Source organism: Micropterus salmoides, unplaced genomic scaffold, assembly GCF_014851395.1.
Source record: "Micropterus salmoides isolate LMB-PRFRI ecotype aquatic unplaced genomic scaffold, ASM1485139v1 Ms_hic_scaffold_1, whole genome shotgun sequence".
In the NCBI taxonomy this organism is placed as follows: Eukaryota; Metazoa; Chordata; class Actinopteri; order Centrarchiformes; family Centrarchidae; genus Micropterus; species Micropterus salmoides.
The window spans coordinates 42635755-42657019 of record NW_024040040.1 but is presented as its reverse complement, the minus strand read 5'-3'; the positions used below and the strand labels follow the sequence as shown (position 1 = coordinate 42657019).

Below are 21265 nucleotides of genomic sequence, written 5' to 3'. Positions count from 1 at the left end.
AAGACACTTAACTCCTAGTTGCTCCAGAGGCGTGCGACATCTGACATATAAAGCAATATTAAGTCGCTTTGGATAAAAGAGTCAGCTAAATGAATAAATGTAATGTAAGAATATGTAAAAAAAAAAAAAAGAAAAAAAGAAAAAAGTTGCAACTAGCACTGTAAAGTTTTGATTTGCTCCACACTTTTGTTGTCAGCTAGATAGAGCTTCTCTGACAACAAAAGAAAAAAAATGAAGGTCTTTGTGATGTTTCCATGAACAAACTGATGTTCTTTTCTACCCTCACTACATGTTCTGTTATTTTTGCCCAAACCCACCCTGAAAAAAAAGTTAGGTGGGCAAGATTTATGTTCATGGTTAAATTAATATTTGATGAAGTAACAAGAAAGAACTGAAAATATATATAGTGTTCTCCGACATGTGTGTGTAATGTATTAAAGGCCTGCTCTGGTTTTAAACCCACGGTTGGAGAATTGTATAGTCCTTTTCTACTTCTGAAACACAGCATAACATTTTAATGAGGTTTTCTTCTAATGCTACTTTTGTATTCATGTGAAAGTGTTGAAATGTTTTCAGTAAAGCAGAATTGTTGTTATTCTTTATACAGGGAATACATAAGTAAATTTAGGTTTTGGTGTTGGGGCCAGCAACTTTCCTATTTATTAGGCGTTAATCATCCCAGCTGATGGGAAAATATGGTCAAATGTCTTTAGAGAAATAATACCGTTATGGGAGGATTCTGCAAAATTTTAGCAGGAAGTACTGTGATCATATCTGCTCACATGAAAATTTAAACTTAATTGTACAGTACATCAATGTTTTTTTAAATGCCCAGTCACCTTTACTCCCTGAACAGTGGTTCACAAATGCAACATCTGGTTCTCTAAACTCAGAGTGGTCTTTTGTATCCATGCAGCATTCCAAGTCTAAATCAGTCACTATTATACTGAACAAAATTATAAATGCAACACTTTTGTTTTTGCCCCCATTCATCATGAGCTGAACTCAAAGATCTAAGACTTTCTCTATGTACACAAAAGGCCTATTTCTCTCAAATATTGTTCACAGTTCTGTCAAAATCTCTGTTACTGAGCACTTCTCCTTTGCTGAGATAATCCATCCACCTCACAGGTGTGGCATATCAAGATGCTGATCAGACAGCATGGTTATTGCACAGGTGTGCCTTAGGCTGGCCACAATAAAAGGCCACTCAAAATTGAATTTAGCGTTTTAGATATTCAAAGTAGGCTATAGTGATGGAATTTAAATGTGTTGATCTCTGGAAAATGACCTCATAGTGAGCAAAACATAGATAGAAATTTATAGAGCCTGAAAATTTGATTGAAGATCATGGTACATAAAAATATCAGCAATTTGTGTACCTGCTTTCCTTTAAGGCGGTTATGGGAACTAAAATTTGTTCTCTCCTTCATACATTGAGTAATTGTCCCTGTTGAGTGTTGTATTCTCACCGTATTTTCACTCTGTCTTTGTTATTGTCTTCAATCTACATTTTATTCGGCCTAATACACCTACTTCCACTTAACTTTGCCCAGCACAAACTCTTTCAGGTGACTGGGGGAAAGGATTAGGTGAGAAAAATAAGAGGGAAAATTAACAGGAAAGAACAGTGTTACCGTGGTTACTTTTTTATATATTTTTCTGCAAGATCTTTTTTCTTCAGCACCTTTAATTTGTTTATTACTTGCCTTGGGCAGCGAGCAATGCCTCTTTCACTCAGCATTTTCGATATGTTGTTATAGTCCTAGGTCACACAACCTGTCTTCCTATTTCCTCGTCCCCCTTGAATCAGAAGAAGCTCTCTCACCCCACTGTCTTGCCAGCACGGCATCTTGCACCGTACTAATAACAAAGCCGCAGATGCATGTTGCTCCTATAGACTGTAATAAACGAGTAATGTTCCTGGCTTTTTACCAACCATTTAGCATTTGCAACCTGAGGTCTGAAAAGTGAAGTTAATGTGGAATTCTGCATTCTTTCCAACGGCCAGTAGGGGGTGACACCACTGGTTGCAAAAAGATATCCGATTGCATTGGACTCTATAGCCGTGTTTCCATCGACATTTTTTAATGCGCATTTTGAAGTATCGCATTAGAAAAGGTTGATGGAAACGGCATAATTTGAAAAAAAATCCTTAATTTTGCTAAAAAGTTTTTACACTCGCATGAGGTGGTCTTTGCCTCTGTTGAAAAAGAGTAAGAGTTTAATAGTTTAATATTTTTGCTTTAACAACATTTATGTTTTTATTAGCCTTTATCAGTGTGAACAGACTCTAGATATTAATCAACCGGTTTTGGATGCTGTGTGAGCAGTCAAGATCTGACTTGTGCTTCACACGACATGAGTTTGCGAACAACGAAAGTGAAAGTAGTTGGTTACCTGGCTGAGAAGGTGGAGGTGTGCAGCCTGTCTGTCGCCTGCAGCTCCTTATCGAACTCTCACCTTGGCTGCTTCTGACTGTTCCATGACTCGCTGCAATATTTCAAACTGATCTGCTATCAAAAAATGTTGAAAATGACCGTTGTCTTGTTTAGTGGACACATTTTTGAAAGATAGATGTCAGTACTAATCTCACTGACAAATGCATAGTTCTGTGACTACTTCATAATAAAAGTCTGCATTAGCAATAACTGAATAAAGCAGTTTTCCGTGAATTTCACTCCAGATGCGCAGTTCATAATACTGCAACTTTGGCGGGCCGGATGTGGCCTGTGGGCTGCCAGACGATGATCACTGGTCTATGCTATGTATGCCTAGTATTGCGCCAGAAAAAGGGCGAAAATTAGCATGTCCTCTCGGTTGTCACGTTTCCATCATTGCTGATCGGCTGAGCCGGCTACTGCAGAGTCATTTGACTCGGTTTTGAATGCTGATTGTACCCTTTCCGACTGAAGACAAAAGCCATATTTTAGTGGGTTTTAGTGGGGTTTTTTTGTCCAGTGTGAAAGAAGCTTTACTATGTACTGCTCAGTATGACTGTAAAAGTTTGTTTTATTTTATTAGGGACTAATACATCTAACATAGATAAACTGAAAACAGCAATCCAGTGTGTGTGTACCATAGTGTTTTTAGCAGTTGCTAATTTACAACACCTGTCCCTAGATGGGCTTTTAAAGAATTAAAACATTAAAACAGTAGTATAAGTATAATGCAATACATTACAGTATAACACAAGATAAAAGGAGGTAAAATGAGTAAATCAAAATGCAATGAAATACATGTAACACTAACTACAATAGACTAGACTTTACTAGTTACTAGAGTACAAGGTTGTTGCTGAACCAACCAGGACTCGGCCTCTCTTTTAAAAGTTCGCAGCAGTTTTCAAGTGTTAAGGTAGCAAGTTCCAAGACTTTCCTTCTTTCACGGCCATCTGAGCAAAAGAAGTTTTGCAAAATGAAACTTTACAATCCACTCAAAGCTGCTTTCTATAGAGATCTATAGTGTAAATGTCAAGGTGAGCAATGAGGATCTGAAGAAATTACAAATGCCTAAACCTGCACACACAGCTTATCATTTTGATTAACACAAAGAATCCATGTTAACCTTGAAAAAAGTGCTGTATACGGTATGTCTATTAAACATTCCTTTAGACTTGGATTATAAAGTGTTTTTCTCTGTTCTCTGATGAGAAATGCCATCTAAAATTGACACACATCAATACAAAGACATATCGTCATACATTTAACGTAGTCTTTTTCCATCTCTTAAGAGGAAATAAAAGTTGCAGTATGCTGTTTGAAACACTTTTGTTGTAGCCCTTTTATAAGTTTGTTGAGCCATTCCTGCCAGAAGCAAGTCTGGGAGTGAGAGGAGTTCCATACATCATTGTGCTGAGGCATTACTGTGGGTAATGAAGTGTGAACTAGGAGCAGCACTTCGTTTTGTCATAAAGAGTGGGAGGGAGCTCACTGTAGCACAAGGAGATTGTGGACAGTCTTCAGGCGATCACAGCAAAGTGCATCAAATTACAGTTGTCAGTTAAAGAAAATTAACTCTAGATTTCCTGCCTATGCTTTACATTTCACTTGGAAATCAAAGGCAACATGGTATGTGTCTGAGAAAGACATCTCTAGTATTAGCTTAGAGTTAAAAATGGTTTAAATAAGTGAGAATCTTTAGCTTAATTTGTTTGCTTTTTTGCTTTAGAGTCTCTGTCCCCATTTATCCTTGTCATTTCACAGTCCTATCGGAATAGATGTAATGCAATTGTATTTACTCTTGGGCACATACATGCAGCTAGCCAGATAAGAAATACAATTAAATTATTTTTTGGTGTTGCTGCAAACCATGCTGGATAGGGTCTAACATTCTCCCACCCAGAGGGTAGACGTAATGCATGCCAAACACCAAAATGCCTGTTAAAGCAGACAAAGAAGAAGTAGAAGGGGGAGAAGAAGGATACAAGAGAAAAGCAAGATGACAAAAGATGCCCAGCATTTCTTGATGAATTGTGTTCTTTAGCTGTTATCAAGACGAGGAAATGGCATCTTCGACACACCTCTTGTTGGTGTAGTTCCAGTATGCAGCTTAGAGAGATGGATACATTTACACCTTTTTGACATATGGTTTGAACGACGAGGTAGTAATACAACTGTATTTCTTCTTGGTTGTATATTTGCTGTCATTTCTTCAGTATCTTACAGCTATCCAAATAACCAAAAGACACATGACGTAGCTATTGTAAATGGGGTATCTGTTCACATTTCCCTCTCCAGTATTAGCTCTCTGTAAAAAAATAAATACTTTCACAAAGGATTACATTACAATTTCTAGCCTGTTTCCTTTTTAGCTGGTCACTCAGTGTATGTTTGGTAAAGTGATACTGCATGAAGACTTGAATGCACAGAGAGAAAATGTAAGTATGAGAGTAGAATGAGTGCATATGAGTATGGTACTTTTCCCGCAAATAAAGCAGACTGACATGATGTATTGATAGAAAATGTAAGAAATACATTGGATTGCTTTTTCATGGACCTTTTTGAGCAACTAGCCCTTTCCTGTAAATTCAGTTCAACCCCCAAAGAAAAATATAACCTGCAGGCTAAAGCAAGCTTTATGATGGAAACATTTACAAGCTTAAATTTGTTTCTAGGCCGGCACACATGATTTTACAGCATGATTTATTGTCCGCACAGACAACATTGCCCTAGGATATGTTAGATAAGTGCACTGCATTAACAAAAAGGAGCCTATGTTTTAAGCAGCTGCTTATGTAGTTGTCAGATTGGATTCAGGGATCACTGGCAAGGGGGGAGTTATACTTTGTGACATGCGTGATGATAGATGAGTGCAAGAGACCATTTTGTAATGATGAACACCAAACATTTTGTAATGTTATGGAGGCACTCTCTGTTGTTGTTGAATATTTTACACACAGGTTTCTACCATTTCTCCCAGGTTAAGAGTCCTACATTTTACTGGATTCACATCTTCGTGCCTACATGTCTATAGGCTAAAGGCATATAGATTTCTGATTATTCCAGTTTTTTTCAAGCTAACAGTTGGTTTAAGTGTAAAATGTGAAATCTCTATCTCACAACAAATTCTACAGAACTCAGAACTGCTGATGGCAACTGAATAATAATGGCAGGGTAAAGTTTCAAGTGCTTTGCATCAACGGCATAGGGTGTCCTTGTGGAGGCAATACAGTATACTTTGTCTCATTTTGCCTACAGTAAACGGTTCATTGTTTTCCAACAATGAACTGTTTACTGAGATTTTCAGCAGCATGTTAGCAGTCCATATAATCCATAAACACTTCTCAGGTAAAGGTAATAGTAACCATGTGACAAATGACTTATTGATTCAAAGGTAATCGCACTTACAAAATATTTACAATTGACACGCCAATGTCTTTATAGATACTACATCAAAGGGCACCGATGTTTTTTCTCACTTTGAACAGTTGTGTTTATAAAATATTGATTTGCGTTGAGCTGAGCTTACAGCACTGACTCTTAGCTGAAACCATTGAGAGTACAACTCAGTTGCTTGTCATACTTACGAGAAAATGGTTGGCATTACAAGAATTCCCCATGGTTAACTTCATCTGTCTTTTGGCATCCACTTGTTACCAGTGTATGGTTATAAGGGCTTTTTAAAATGTAGTTGCCCACTTTTTATTGTGCAAAGGATCTCATTTCTTTCCTAACAGCTGCAGGGGAATACTTTATCCACAGCAAGTTGGACTAGGTTAGCAGTTACATTTCTCTCCCTTTAGTACAAAAGAATCCCATACCATCGCCGGTGATGAGTGTCCTGTGTGAGATTTGCTCACATGAAATGACTTGATTTCTGAGTATTGAGGCTGAAATTTGATTTAAATGAAGTTTCACCCCCACGTGGATCCAGTGTGGGATGTTTCCTGGCGTAGCTCAAACACACCGCAATGAACAATCTCTTGCTCCTTTCTCTCATTCTGTTGAATTCATTGCCTGCACCATTGTTCCGAAGGGTCCAAAATATATTGGTTCCTTGAGCTGTGATAATTGCAGTTTGCAATTTAGATGAAAGAAACAAAATGTGCTTTCCAAGGGCAGTATATATTGCTTGTTGATCAGTGCAGGGCAGGTCATTTGTTTTTATCAACCAGCTTCTCTAAATGCATTTATTCCTTGCATTGCACTATATTAATATTTGAAGGCACTATTACTACCCATTTTAAACAGCAAGTATTTTTTATGATTCAACTACCTACTGTCATTCACACACTTAAGTTTACAGGGTTAGATAGCTGTTAAATACAAACAATTAACGGCTTTTCTATTGCATTTGTTTACTTTTGATCTACAGTTAAAAATGTAGTTTTTTTGGCACTTAGTGGTATGCTATTTTAATCATGACCTCTGAAATAGGAAGGACTTTGGTACTAAGCAAATTATATAATAAGATTAGGAAAGGAAACAATATTGTTTCAGGATTTCTGCAACTTCAAAGTTGCCTGATGTTCAAAGTGACACCAAACCTACATAATAATATTCACCAACTGTGAGAAGAGCATACTCATTAGCATAATCGCAAAGGCCAGGCAAACGATGGCAGAAGCTGTCAATCAGAGATATCTATGCATCATACATTCAGTACTTCATCATGGGAGAAACTGAGAGCTCGCACTTGCTATCGATTTGTTTATGTCCTTAAAGTTCATTGCATTTCAGATCCTTTTTTGTTTTTGTGTTTGGCCAGCCAAGCTCAAATGCGCAAGTCAGGGTTCACTGTAACAGCTTACACAGCAGACAGCAGCCATGCATCTGGAGTGGTACACAATAGCAAATCAATCTGATACAGAGAAAACAATAACTTGTGTCAGTATAGAAAAGGATAGACTGTGATGTATACATATTTATGTGTGTTTAGGAAGTGTGTTTGTGTGTGTGTGTGTATTTTATGTGCCATGATGTTACATACAAAAGATAGAATGAAAAATAGCCAGTATTATGATACGGACAGAGCTGAAAGGTTCTGTGTACTAGCGGTGTGCTTCTTGTTTTCATTCCTTTGAAGGCCAAGCTCATTGTAGCTCTCCTTTTCAATCACTCGCAACAAAACAAAACAAAAATAAATCCCTTGCTTTTCTTGGTTACATCTGTAATTATAATCAGGGACGACCGTGGTGTGAACATGTGTCCTTGTGAGTGGTGTTTGTCTTTAAACTTAGAAAAGACAATCTGTGCACAAAACAGCTTGATTTGCTAGGTGATGAACAGATGGATTTAAAACGTATAACCTTAACTTATTTTAACACAGCAGCCTTTTCCCCTCCAGATACTCACACAAAGATGAACACAACTCTTTCTCAAGAAAATATATTCATGGTTTTTGAGTCTATAAAGCCCATTGTAATGGTGCCATTTGTATTCTGTAGATGTGATTTCTGACTGTGTTGTTAATTTATTGTCCTTCTCTATCTGGCCTAGTTTTATGTTATTGAATCAAGGTGGTTCCAAGGCGCCAGCAACTTAATCTGGGGAATTACATGCCATGAGCCGTCAGAAAAGCGAAGAGAAATCCTATGAAGAATTAAATGGAGTATTTATAGTTTTTATGTTGAATCTAGGTTCCCCTTTTTGAAAACACAACACTACAGTACATCTGCTTATTCATGTTCAAAGTGTGCCTTTTTTTTTCTGTCTCTGTGCCACAGACAAAGAAGACAAAAACAAAGCGCTATTTGGATGTTTTATTGGTGTGTTTCTCATTTTAAAGTGTACATAGGCTAGTTGTTGTTTGTTTAAGGTTAGTGATGCTGACTGGGACTAGATGTATGACTCCTGACAGAAGCATGAGAAAGTAATGATATCATCTTCGACAGTGTGTGTTGATGTCTCTGAGGGGCAAATTACAGTAGTGGAAGTATGAGGCTGTCAATTGAAGGTAGGATCTCACCACTATACCCAAGCCCTGCTCAAATATTGTGTAACTCAGATCTAATATACAATGCTTATATCATAGCAGTTTTCATTTGATTGACTTTTCCTCTGCATATTCATGTATTTTATCACATTAAAGCCAATTCATTCTGAACTTTTCATTCAATGAACATCAGCACTGAATGATATATTTTCTTAGCAGCCAGCGAAGGGATAATGAAGTCCTATGATGATATGAATACGCAGACAGTTCCTCAGAAAGGTAAATATCAACGTGTGAACATATTTAGTATTCTGTGATAACAAGCACAAGGCCAGATGCTGTCAGTGTAGACAGTGTATCATAATCTTGTTCCATCTGGCATATGGTGGATCCAATCTCCAAAAATGTTTCACTTGAGGGATGTACTCTCTTAGGGCTTGGCATATCCCCTGCTGTCAAGATTTGAGCTATTGCACCGACTGACTCCAAACATTCCATTTTAACTGGATGCCTCAAAATGTCACCCCTGACATCTGCACAAAGAAAGCCATCTCCGCCAATCGGGTGGCCCAGGTTGAAGAGATAAATGGCATTCTTTTCGAGGGAAAGTGCAATCTAATATCTACAGCATCCGTAAGTTGCACAGCCCTGATAGCCTTGCACATAGCTCTATCGCCTCTGGCCCCTTGGGAAAGCAGACCATTTTTTCCTTTTGGCCACAGAGCAAGAGCAGAGTAGGAGCCAGCAGAAGCCAGATTGGCAATATTTATCTTGGTCTGAAGAGGGACTGAACACAAACATTCAGGGTAATTTTAACCTCTGAAAAGACTGCTGGGGAGGGGCACAAGGATTGTATCAATATCAAAGTGAAATAAGACATTTCATTACCGTTTGCCTGGCAAGCTTTTCCAAGTGGACACTGTGATAAAAAAGAACATTAGTGGGGACGAGGAGATGAGAAGAAGGACATTGTGATGTGGTGATTTACTATTACATTAGTTGAGCTAGGTGGCATTCTACTAAACTCTGAATGGCTGCAATGGATCACAGACTGTTTCAGCAGATTTATGCCTCTTTTTGCCACAGTGAGCAAAACACAATATCCACATATACTACTTTGGAAAGCATAGCTGTTGGACCACCGGCCTGTTGGGAAATGTTTTGTTTACCAGTCCCACCAGACTGCCAATCAATAGAAAACGCATTGCCTATTAACCCCCCTGAACTATTTAACACCAACTGGCTCCTATTACTAAGACCACTCAATGATGTTTGTCACTTTAATGCGATTAGTACCATTTTCTATTAAGCCTATCACAGATCTCTCTACCTGTGACTCTAGGGGTCAGTGGCTGCCTTGCACTTAACCAACCTTTGAATGGCTAATCCCCAGTTGCTTCTACAGAGTCGATGTCTAATTTAACATTAATTGTCTCTAAAATCACCACATTTTGCGTCCGCTATTGGCTTTCTTGTTGCACAGTTTCCCCTCCCACTTCTCTTTGGCCATCTGTATTCTGTAATTTTCCGATCCTATTGTCTTTATATCATATATCCGTAATATTTGTTGGTTTGAAAGCTAAGTTTAGTACAAACACTGTGGTTAAGGTTTGTCGACAAGCTACATGTATAAAGGATCACTGTGTAAAGTTGATATGGCTGTTAGCAAACACACAAAGCAAGATTAGCATTTATTTGGAGTTGTGTTTCTGGCCACCCGACAAATGCAAGTCAAATATTAAATCTCCTTTCGCTCTTTTGAAAAATATCTGGCTATTTAGCTTGCTACATGCTTCATGATGCTCACTAGCCGGTCACTAACCTTGCTGTAAGCTGTAAAGTAGTCCTGAGTGACGGCAGTGACAGCAGCTTATATGTGCAGGGATTACAGTTTTTTTTTTTTTATTAACTTGCAACGTTCTTCTGTGACTTCACACATCCAAAAACCTTCACACATGTCAGCATCAGTGGTTGTGATTGCGTTACACAGTTTTGTATAATATATTTAAGACGGGTGTCGTCTGGCCTGTGTTCATTCTGTAGCATCGTTATGCTCCCCACTTAACTGTAATTTACCGGTGTGATTGATTGTGAACACAAAGGTATCGATGACTTCCCTAGCTTGATTGGCCAGCTGTAGAGGTGGGTGAGTTCAGACGCCACCTTTGCTATTCTCCTGTAGACAGGAGACAGAAGGTCAATGGACTGAGTTGCCATGAAGCAGACAATTCAATTGGCTGTCAAGTCCACCAGAGAAGCTGATCATCTTGTCCCTTTTATTATAATCATAGTTCTGGAAATAAAAAAAATAAAAAAGCTGTATGGCATAAAATTATATTGAGGGATGAGGCATTGCAGGAAGATGAAACAGGAGATTTCAATTGATACCCTCTGTAGAGTGCATCTTGCTTGTGACACTGCGGGCGGCATTGAAATGCTCCCTTTGTGGATTTGTGATGAGATGTTAAATATAGGAGAGATACTGTCAGTAAGCAATGATTTATACATGGCCCCATGATTCAATGCAAGCAGTTATATGCACTAACTAATTGCCACTTCTGTAGAGCTTGAACCATTTAAAGGCTGACATGTGTTGAATTAGTATTCGACATTTCGAGTAATTTTAAATTTCAATGATGTACTTAACAGAAATAATTCTTTTTATTTTTGCTGAACGGGTGTGAGGCAGTTATCCTTTATTATGAATTCTTTCCCATCATACAGAAAACATATATTTCTAGTTTAGCCAGTATGTTTTCTAGTATTTTTCAGCTCCTCCATGTTGACTCTGACAGTGCACCAGTCGAGCTATCCACTTTTTCTTGTTACCACATTATAGATAATACTAATTTTCTTTTCACCTTGCAGCCATTGGAACCAAAACACCATTAAATAAGTTCTCCCTTCCCATTCTTCTCCTGCTCAGTTGAGCCCATAGGCCAAGATGTACGCTTGTCACATTACTCTGAAAAACACATTAATATTCTACCCACCGAGTGTTCTTCTTACTGTATGCTAATGAATATGTACTACACTCCTTCTACTGTACATTGGCTGTTTATTGCAGGCAAGGGCACGAAAACCGTTGCCTCAGAATGAAATGCCTGTTGTAGTCTATATTCTAGGTGTTAAGGCATGAGAACAGATCTGAATGTCAACGTCATGACTAATAAAGGAGAACAAATAGCGGTTCTTTGGGGAAATGGTTGTAGGGCAGAGGCCAGTGAGTGCTTGTGTCCAGACATATCTAAAAAATCCTGTTGTTTGACAGATCAGATGCACTGCTGCCTTTTTGTTTTTTAGACAAACCGTGCGTTTTCCTTTTGTTGTGTTTTTCCTCATTGTTTGTGCTGTTATCAGTTATGTGCCTTGCCAGTGTGAGCTGCAGAAAACAATTTCCCCGTACATGAGTCCATGTGTTATAGGAAAAGACACATGACATGCATGTTCACAGCATTGTTACGAGTGTGTAATAGACGGAAGTATGTGTGTTTGTTAGGGAGAAGGGGAAATGAGAAAAATAATTTGACAGGGGCCCTGCTGTTGCAGTACTTCACTTATTCTAATTGGCTGTGTGTTTTTTGTGTCTTTAATGGTTTGAATTTAGTTTTCTCTTGAGAGTTTGGGATGTATTTCCCATTTTAGTCCTGTCAGAGAAAGAAAAACTAAAGTAATTTCTGGCAAGAGGATGTAAGAAAAAAATGATCACCACAGAACAAACATTTTAGACATTTTTTCAGTGGCAAAATGGACCATAACCAAGAGGACACAATTGATTTTGATATTGCTCAACATTAAACACATACATGAAATACATTCAGGTATTTTGTTTAATGGCTAGAATTGAAATGTCTCCCCTTACCATTCACAGATGTTCTGTTCAGTCCAGGTCAGTTCTCTACATAACACGCATTCGAAGCAAACTGTAACGACTGGTTTTAACTTATCCTTTACAATCCTACAAAGTGACATTTGTGTAGATCTATTTACATCTTCTGTGTATGTATGGCATGTTGTCTCTTCCAGTGTATTGAGAGGCTTGTCAGTGCATTCAGGCAGGCAGCTACTCTCTGCCAGCCTAGAGAACGCAAAGAGGTGCGATAGCAATATACAGGTACAGCCAAAACTTTGGACAGAGGAAGGCGAGTCTTTTATAATTTTCAATTACACATTTTTGCTGATGTTTCTTCCATCACAGAGTGGCTGACATTATGCCTTCATTGTCTTTGGGATCGATTTTTAGAGTGTCTGTTGGCCCTGTAGGTTTGGACGGCCCACACTCAGGGAGGCAAGTAGCTCCATAGTGAAGCAATTAATGAGATTTTGGTTCAGAATCGATCCGTACGCTGGAAAAAGAAGAATGGAGTTCAGCATCAAGTCCTTAGACATCAAAAACAAAACTTTCTGTTCTGATACTGAGTAGCTTTTTTAACACCTGGCCAATGTGCTTTTTAGTTTTAGCATGGAACTCCTCATTTTTATAGCACTGAACTCTGCAAAATTTGAGCACTGTCATACAGCATGTCACTTTTTAGCGCATGTACTTTGTCCTCAATTTGTTCTAGGATGTAGCTCAATTCTTTACAGTCCAGTTTCCCTTTAGTCTACAAACTGCTCTGCTGTCAGTAAGGTACTTTTCTCAGCCTGACCACTGGTGAGAATGCTGAGCAGACAGAGGAGCACAGGTAATGCATTTTTGATGCCCACAATGGCTACCGTTTCCTTGCTCAGGAAGTAGTGTGACTGTGCTAGGAGGAACCCTGTGAGACTCTAGGTCTAGCTTCTGAATAAGTGTTAAGTGTCCCATTAAAATGGATGTCCAAATCAGCAGGGAGAAGCAGATTCTCCTGCTAGCTCCTAATCTCTCCTTTCAGCCCTGGTTATCTGCACTATCTCAGAAGGAAGTTCTCCAAAGGTGGCACAGTTTGAAGTCCTTGTGCCATGTCCTTGAAGTCTCACATCTTTTTTTCCCCCAGACGTGTAATCAAAAAGTTTTCTCCTTTCGCATGTCATATCTCGTATATTTTCTGTACATGGCGGACTGTGTGCCATTTTCAGAACATACAGCATTTGTTTGACAATTCACTGGAACGTATATTTGCTAGTACCATTCGACAAACACATAAGTGTGCAAACCTTTAGATTTTCTGTCCATTTAAGTTTAGTTTATCAGCAGCTCCCTTATCACACTCACACAGGTATACATAAGACAGAGGCAGAGCCATATAGCAAAAGCACTGAAATAGTAATACAGTTTTATTTTTCCCTCACCTACAGATGGTTCCATATGCAGCCACACCACTCATGAAAACTGCGACTGTCTGCTTTAATAGCAGCCCACTCAGATCCTCGGGGGCGGTCTCCTGTCATTCAGGCATTGAACGGACATTATTGAGGAAGGTAATTGGCAGGGAGCCTCATCTCTGGAGGGTTCCCTTGGCTTCAGCGATCTTTCAGAGGACTGCGGGACTCTGCCATTAATCAGTGTGGGGATAAGAGAAAGGAGGGATACGCCAGTGTCGGCACAGACCCTTACCTTTCCTTCCCCGTGACAGAAAAATCCTTACCTAATCAAACTGCCCACTCTAATCTACACTTAGAATCTTCAAGGATGTGGCAGCACACAAAAGAAGGATCACTCTCTCTGCTTAAATAGCTATTCCTTCTTAGTGGATATAATAATAAAGACACAGTATTGCAAGGTTTAGACTGTCTTCTATGCCAGATTTTGAATTTGTCAGATTTATTTTCTCACAAGAAGTTTGTTTTGTGTATTAAGAAGTTACTGTTGTAACATTGGAAAATTTCATCCCTCTTGGTTTATGTCCAGTGTCAATGTTCAGTGGCCTTTATGTAATGAGGTGTTGAGTTGGTGGATGTCTGTGACGAGGAAGCACGAGACCACACTTTCTGTTGAAAGACCTGCAATTAAAGTTCCCCTTTTTAATTAACCATGAGCAGAGTCTTTACCTAACCTTAACCATGTGTTTTAGTTGCCACACATGCTTTGTTGTTAAAAAAAGAACTAAACTGACTTTTGATGAAGATGCAACATAAAGCTGGATGGTCCCACAAAGCATGAACACACAAAAAAGATTTCTCGGGTATGCACATCAGCGTGTAGCAGCGGATTTCTTCCAACTAAATAGGATAAAGCACTTAAAAACAAGTATGGTGCATGAACTTTTATTATAAAAGAGTGAAGAAGACAAAAGCTGAGCAGCACTGAGTAATGGTAGTTTACTGTGTACTGACACAACTTTTTTGTTTTTTGTTTGTTAATGCTTTACTGAAAAATTTAATTTCTTATAATGTCTGTGCAGTACTTGTATCTGGAAGAAAACTATACTGATACTTTGGCTGACCCCTAGTTGTTCTAACACAGGTACCATGAAAATAACTGCAACTATTTTCCAAAAAAACTTGAATTTCTTTTTCTCATTTTAAAGGAATTAACAATAATGTAATATTACTTTTGCTAGGAGATCAGATAAAGAATGGAACTGACATTAAGTGCCTTATTTTACCTACAAAGCTGAAAAAACACAGACAACAAAAGAACAAATCAGTTCCCTCTACACCTAATCCCATCTGTCATACAGATTCTTACTTGCTCTGCCCTGGATAGATGCTGCATGAACATTGTTTTGCAAGTCAATAAGGCAGTAATTGCATGTGGTAAATGGGTATCATCTTAGTAGAGGTCAGGGTAGGAAATTCATTCTGTGGCTCTGACTTTATGTTCTGCTCCAGGGAGACGTTCGCCACAGAATGCAAAGTGGCCTCAGTTGCTCAAACTGATGCGGGGAAGATTGTCGCAGATGCCTGACCCCTCCCAGTGAGGTTACTTCTAATTTGTTTGTCGCCTTGTCTTCCACGGGGCCGCTTTGAGAGCAAAGGAAATGATTCAAGAAAAATCTTACTCAACATTTCTTCATCCACAACCGTTTTTTTCTTTTTTTCTTTTTCAGAAGCAAATTACCGATTTATTTATTTTTTTCTGAAATAGCAATTCAGTGGTTCACTCAAGCTTTAATCAGACTAGCAAGCTCGGTCTATGTCGTGCTTTTGGACACATGGCTGTGAAGTACAAAGATAACCCTCAGGGCTTTGAGATGATCTTCTAAGATGACACACGAGATCAAAACAAAGTTTAGTTGTATGAACTTCAAAAATGCCTGACCATAATCAAAAGGCTAGAGCTGATTGGAAAAGTGTGATCTGGAATAAACACCATTTCCTGTTGCTTTAGACAGAGATTCCAACATAGTAATAGTGTGTATAATAGACGTGGGCCAGTAACATTCAAGGTAACATGCATTCAGAGACCTTCCACCAGTTTAGCAAAACACAAAGAAAACACATAGTTCACAGTTCAAACACAGGAAAAGGTTATCAGACCATCAAAAATATAAAGCCAAAAGTAAATATTCAGTTCATCAAAAAGAAATGTTCCCAAAGTTATTTTCAGTCCTATTGAACATACAAAAAATGAATAATAATTATGGGCAAACCCACAGTCTTCACAGAAAAATGCACAGATAGAGATAATCTTTTGTGAGTGCTAAACTGGAGCTTGGTCACCCTGGTTTAGCACTCACAAACGGCACACATACACACACACACACACATAGTCAGTCTGTCGGACTGTGTACGGGTTGCTCACAACAGGAGGTTAACGTTCTCGTGATGAATCTCTTGACTTTTTGTATTAAGTTGAATGCAATGACTTCTCGAGTGAAGTGGCAACAACGTGGAACTAGCTACCCCTTCATTGTACCACTGTAGAAGCAGTGCATTATGTGACAGACATGCAGGGGTGCCCATATTTTGGCCATAACTATAAATGTGTGTGTGTATATCCAGTATATCATTGAATATAGCACATAGAGCATCTATCTCAGCATTCAGAATCTGTCTTTGCCTTTTCAGAAGTGACCCTTATAAGCGCCCCATGAGGGATGATAAGCAGGTTCACATTTTGCCCCGGTTCTATTGATGAATACAGATGTGATTTTTCTGACAATGATGATTGATATTCTGACAGGTCCCGTCCCTGCTCCCTTTGCTGTTGAATTTTCAAGTGTGTGTGTGTGTGTGGGGGGGGGTTTAGAGGCGTATGTATAATTTTTTCATTTTGGTTTTGGGCTGAGTGGGCATGTCTGTTTTATGTTTATCGATGTGAATTAATGTGAGTTTTTGTCCAAGGTGACATGCCGGTTCAGGGCAAAGAGTGAATAAATGCAGTGAAAAACAATAAGGGTGCTGAAGGGTGAATCATCTAAATAGAAGCTGTGATGCTGTTTTCCTTTTAAGATTAGATCAAGCTGTCATTACTGGCATATTCCAATGAAAACAAGTTTATAAATATGATTCTGCATCATCCTTTACTTTGTGGACTATGAGTCAGAAGTAGAGAGCCAAACTAAACACAGCATGCAGTACTGAACATTTCTACTTTCAGAATTCAACTCAGTGCCATCAACTCCCTGCTACAGTAAGCCAAAGTCTTATGACCATTACTTTTATTACTAGAAGAATCATTGTGTTTCAGAGCACAGCCTGTTGATGTCTTGTTTATAAAAGGAAACCATTACAGTTGACCTTGAGACTTGTGTGAACTTAATTGATGTTCCTGCATATGAATTTGAAATGCACTTACAGCACTGAGAAAACAGCATCCATCAGTGGCAGGACTGACAACTGGCTAACCACTTTGTATACACGGTGGAAATGTCATGCACACATGCAGTTTGAGGTTCTGGAAATACACTGTACAAGGCTCCTTGAGGAGAGGAGGAGGAATTGAATGCTTTTGGAGGGTTAATGAATCTGCTTTGCTTTTTGTTTGTACTTGTTTTTTTGGTCCACCATTGTGATCCAGACTGAAATATCTCAACAGTTTGATGTATTGCTATGACATTTTGTACTGACGTTCATTGTTCCTAGATGATAGTTCCCAATGATTTTCGTTGAGGCCCTAACTTTTCCTCTAAAGCCATCATTAGGTCAGTTTTTAACTTATCCGATGAAATATCTCTACCTCTACATGACGACTTTGCACCACATTTAGTACAGACATCCATGGTTCCCAGATGATGTCTCTTAATGACTTTGGCGAGCCCATGACTTCTTCCATGAGGTTTGAACAATGACAGCTATTCCAAACTAGATTTGCCATGAAATTTGGTACGTAGCCATGTCCCCCTTGGGATGAATTGTAATTGTGGTGAGCCTCTGACTTTTCCCCTTATGCCATCATCTGGGGAAAATTTAAATGTGTCCAATACTTTGGTTTATGACCAATAACATTAGCATCCACTGTACTGTGTGTTTAAGGCTATTTTGCAAATATTAAGTGTGTTAACAAGCTAATGGTGAACATGGTAAACATTATACCTGCTAAACATCAGCATGTCACTGTGTGCATGTTGCTTTGCTAGTGTTAGCATTTAGCTCTAAGCAGTCCTCTACCAAATTACAGTCACACAACTGCTAGTATGACTGTAGACTTGTTGTTTTACATATTGAAAAAAATCTAATTTATCAAGCGCCAGATTGCAACATAAAAGCTTGTGTGTTTTTAGATAATAACTAGGGTTGTGATGAGATCTTGTGAGATTAAATTGTAACGAGATATCTCTACAGGTAAAAAGCTACACACAGGTAGACATTTATCACATGCTGTCAGTCAAGCTACACATTAATTTTCTCACACAGTGAAATACAAATGTATAACTGATAAGATCAACTCCGCCCAGCTGATGCCACACTGGCGTACGACCTGATGGTAATCAACTGCACCGCTTGCGCTGTGAGTCCAGACAGCTGTGGCGAGTGGTTACGTAGTGGGTAGAGTTTTGCAACATAAACATCTAAAGCACAGCCTGCTCTGCTTGGGACTGTGAGCTGCACTTTATCAGCACTGCTGAAGTTAATGTGTGTGGTTTTGTGGTGAGATTTCTGCCTGAAGTGTTTCAGTTACTTTCGGTTTCACATGCATCATGCAGTCCCAAACTGCGTCGGTCAAATGGTCTGAAGGGGATAACTTTTCTACCAGCGGATTAATAATTAATAATGAGCAGAAAACCTGCTGAAACACAGGAGCTATTAAAGTCCAGGAGTTTCTAACTGAATAAAAATTTTATAATTTATTATTGAGGTGAAAAGGTGCCACATTTAAAGAGGTTACTTCCCCAAACAAAGACACAGAAAAGGAGGGAAGACTAAATCATGACTCAGCAGGGATGATATTACATGAGAAAAGTTGATCTACTGGAGAAACAGATCTGAAAGCAACACAGCATGACGGAGAGCAGCACTGCATTATGTTCTGTTATTTTGATTTTGAATTGTCACCTGCCACCTGAATTATGTGTTTCTCTTTACATAAATTAAATTTAAAAAAATCACCATAAACTGGTGCAGAAAAATTCATCAGAATGCTGGAAATAAAGTGTTTAATACTCAAAATTTTCAAATAATAAGCATTAAAGATTTCCTAAAAATAGTGTTAAAATCTCGTCTCGTCTCAATCTCGTGAACCCAATCTCTAATCCCGTCTCGTGGGTCAAGTGTCTCGTCACACCCCTAATAATAACAAAACGTTTCTCAAATATTTCCATTAGCTTTTTTTTAGATCGCTTTAAAGTTTACGACTGGTGATATGATTCAGCTTTTTTAGTGAACATTACCGAAACAGCAGTAAATAGTGTATTTGTTAGGAACTTTTTCCAGCAGCAGGTTTGGTGCACTAGTGAATATTTACGGCAGCAGGACGAATAAACTGAAAAGCAAATCAGCAATCATAATGGAGATTTGGTACAACAGTGTGGCTCACTGATTTAACTTTGGTTCCACGGATTACTTGTTAGTAATTTATTTTTAGTTTCTGACTTTTTATGGGATTTGTAAGATAAATATAGAATATCACCAGACCTGCTTATTTAACACACACAAACCGTCAAGATCAGAATTTGTTGTAGACATCCTAGCCAGTATTGGTAATCTCTTAGAAACTAGAGCTTTCTAATTTGAGTTAAGGTCGAAATAAGTTGGCCTTTTAATCAGTGTTATATATCAGCACATCATGTGGTCCACTGAGTGCATGATTGACATTCATCTTGATCTCTTCCAAACCCAACATTATGTTTAATTACTCATGATCTTTTATGTCAGTGGCATTTTCCACCCTCAAAAGAAAACTGAAACTATATATATACACTATATACATATTCATTTTCAATTCATCACTGTCGGTATTGGCTTGCAAAACCCCAAATTGGTTGAACTGTGGTGAGAGCAGTCAATTAAAAAGTCACTTTCCCATTCTACTCTGATGTTCTTCACTTAGGACTGAAAGCAAACCTTAATCATTCTGCACAGAACATCGATAGCTCTAATGCATCAAGGGCTCAACACTGGTACATACTCAGTGTTGGAATTTGGACCTGTTAAATGTGACTTATTTATATGAAGTGTTGGAATTTGGACCTGCTAAATGTGACTTATTTATGTGAAGTGGGAGAGAGGTGTTCTTCTCCGCCTTGGCTTGACTGGCAGTCTTCTTGAGTGATTGCTCTAATGCATCACTCCAAATGGAATTTCACATACGTACACTCGAGCGCTGACAAGATGTGCTAATTACGTGTGGTAACTGCTTAATCCCCAGAGATGTGTGTCCTTTAGGCTTTTTTTATTCTTACAGCACATGGAAAACCTACATTGCGAGAAAATATTTTCAACAAAGTGGAGAGAAAATAGAAGCATATATAATTGTAACAAATGGAGGCAGCTAAAATTTTCAATCACATTTCCTTGTGGGGATGATGGGTATGACAGATTGGATTAGAGAATCAGTAATTATAATGGCCATTGGGCAAAAACCCCAGGTTTATCTTCATTCTGTGAGACACAGCACCTGTGCCACATATACTGTGTCAGATTAATCATACCCGTCTGCACGAGCATAATCAGTCTTTCTCCCTCTCTGTGTCTTTGCCTGCGCCGTGTCTCTTTTCTGACATTCATTACGTGTACAAAAATACAGACTCACAAAAAGTGTGCATCTTACAGAACATTGCATACCCAAGTTCTATTTGTAGAGACATATGTGTGGAGAAATTGTGTGGACTGAAAAAAAAAGGTTGATGGTGTGATAACGCAACGCTGGTAAAAAAAACAACAAAAAAAACCTGTTTAAATGCAGAAAGGGTTTTGGCTGTAACTGGCAGAGAATGTGTAATCATTGCTTTTCCATTTTCACGGGCTGTATGATCCACAGTTAGCAGTAATCCATATTCTATGCTGCACATAATTAGCCATCATAACCAACAAACCTCAGTCTATTACTCTGTGTGTTTAACATGCATCACAGAGGTAGAGTAGCTAACAAGGATTTTAGTGAGTTGCAGCACCACAGTTAAAATATCTGGATTGCTCCTTGAAGGGATTTCTTAGACTACTTGCGACTTCAGAGGTGTTTGATAAGGGAAGAGCACACGGTCTTGTTCTCCTGACAGTTTGTGGGAGATCTGGCTACGGGAGGGAAAAAAAGGAGCAGAGCCTTATGACACAATTTCATATCCTGTTGCGTTTCAGATGGTGACAGTTTTGTCAGTGAATTGTTCTTACACAGCACATCATTCCCAAGGAAATTGTTGCACATGATTTAGTGCAGTGGGTCTTGGTCCTTTTGGTTCACCAGAAAACACCATAGTACAAAACAGTTTCTATCAGTTCCTCCAGTCCCATTTAAATTGTTTACAGGACAACATAAAAATATTGGAAATCTTAATGAGATCAAAACACAGAAGCAAGCAACCCTCTCATAAACACCTACTTTGGGCCTTAGCTCTGCAGTAAAAAATACAATAAAAAGGACATTTGT

The 21265-nt window shown here is 38.6% G+C and overlaps 1 long non-coding RNA gene across 1 annotated transcript in view; it reads left to right on the top strand.

Moving 5' to 3' along the window:
* LOC119910491 overlaps positions 1-14328 on the top strand; it is a 103020-nt gene extending 88692 nt beyond the window's left edge. The window contains exon 3 of the long non-coding RNA XR_005445632.1: positions 13654-14328. This is a non-coding gene — a long non-coding RNA (uncharacterized LOC119910491). The remainder of the gene's footprint in view (positions 1-13653) is intronic.
* The last annotated feature ends 6937 nt before the right edge of the window (positions 14329-21265 follow it).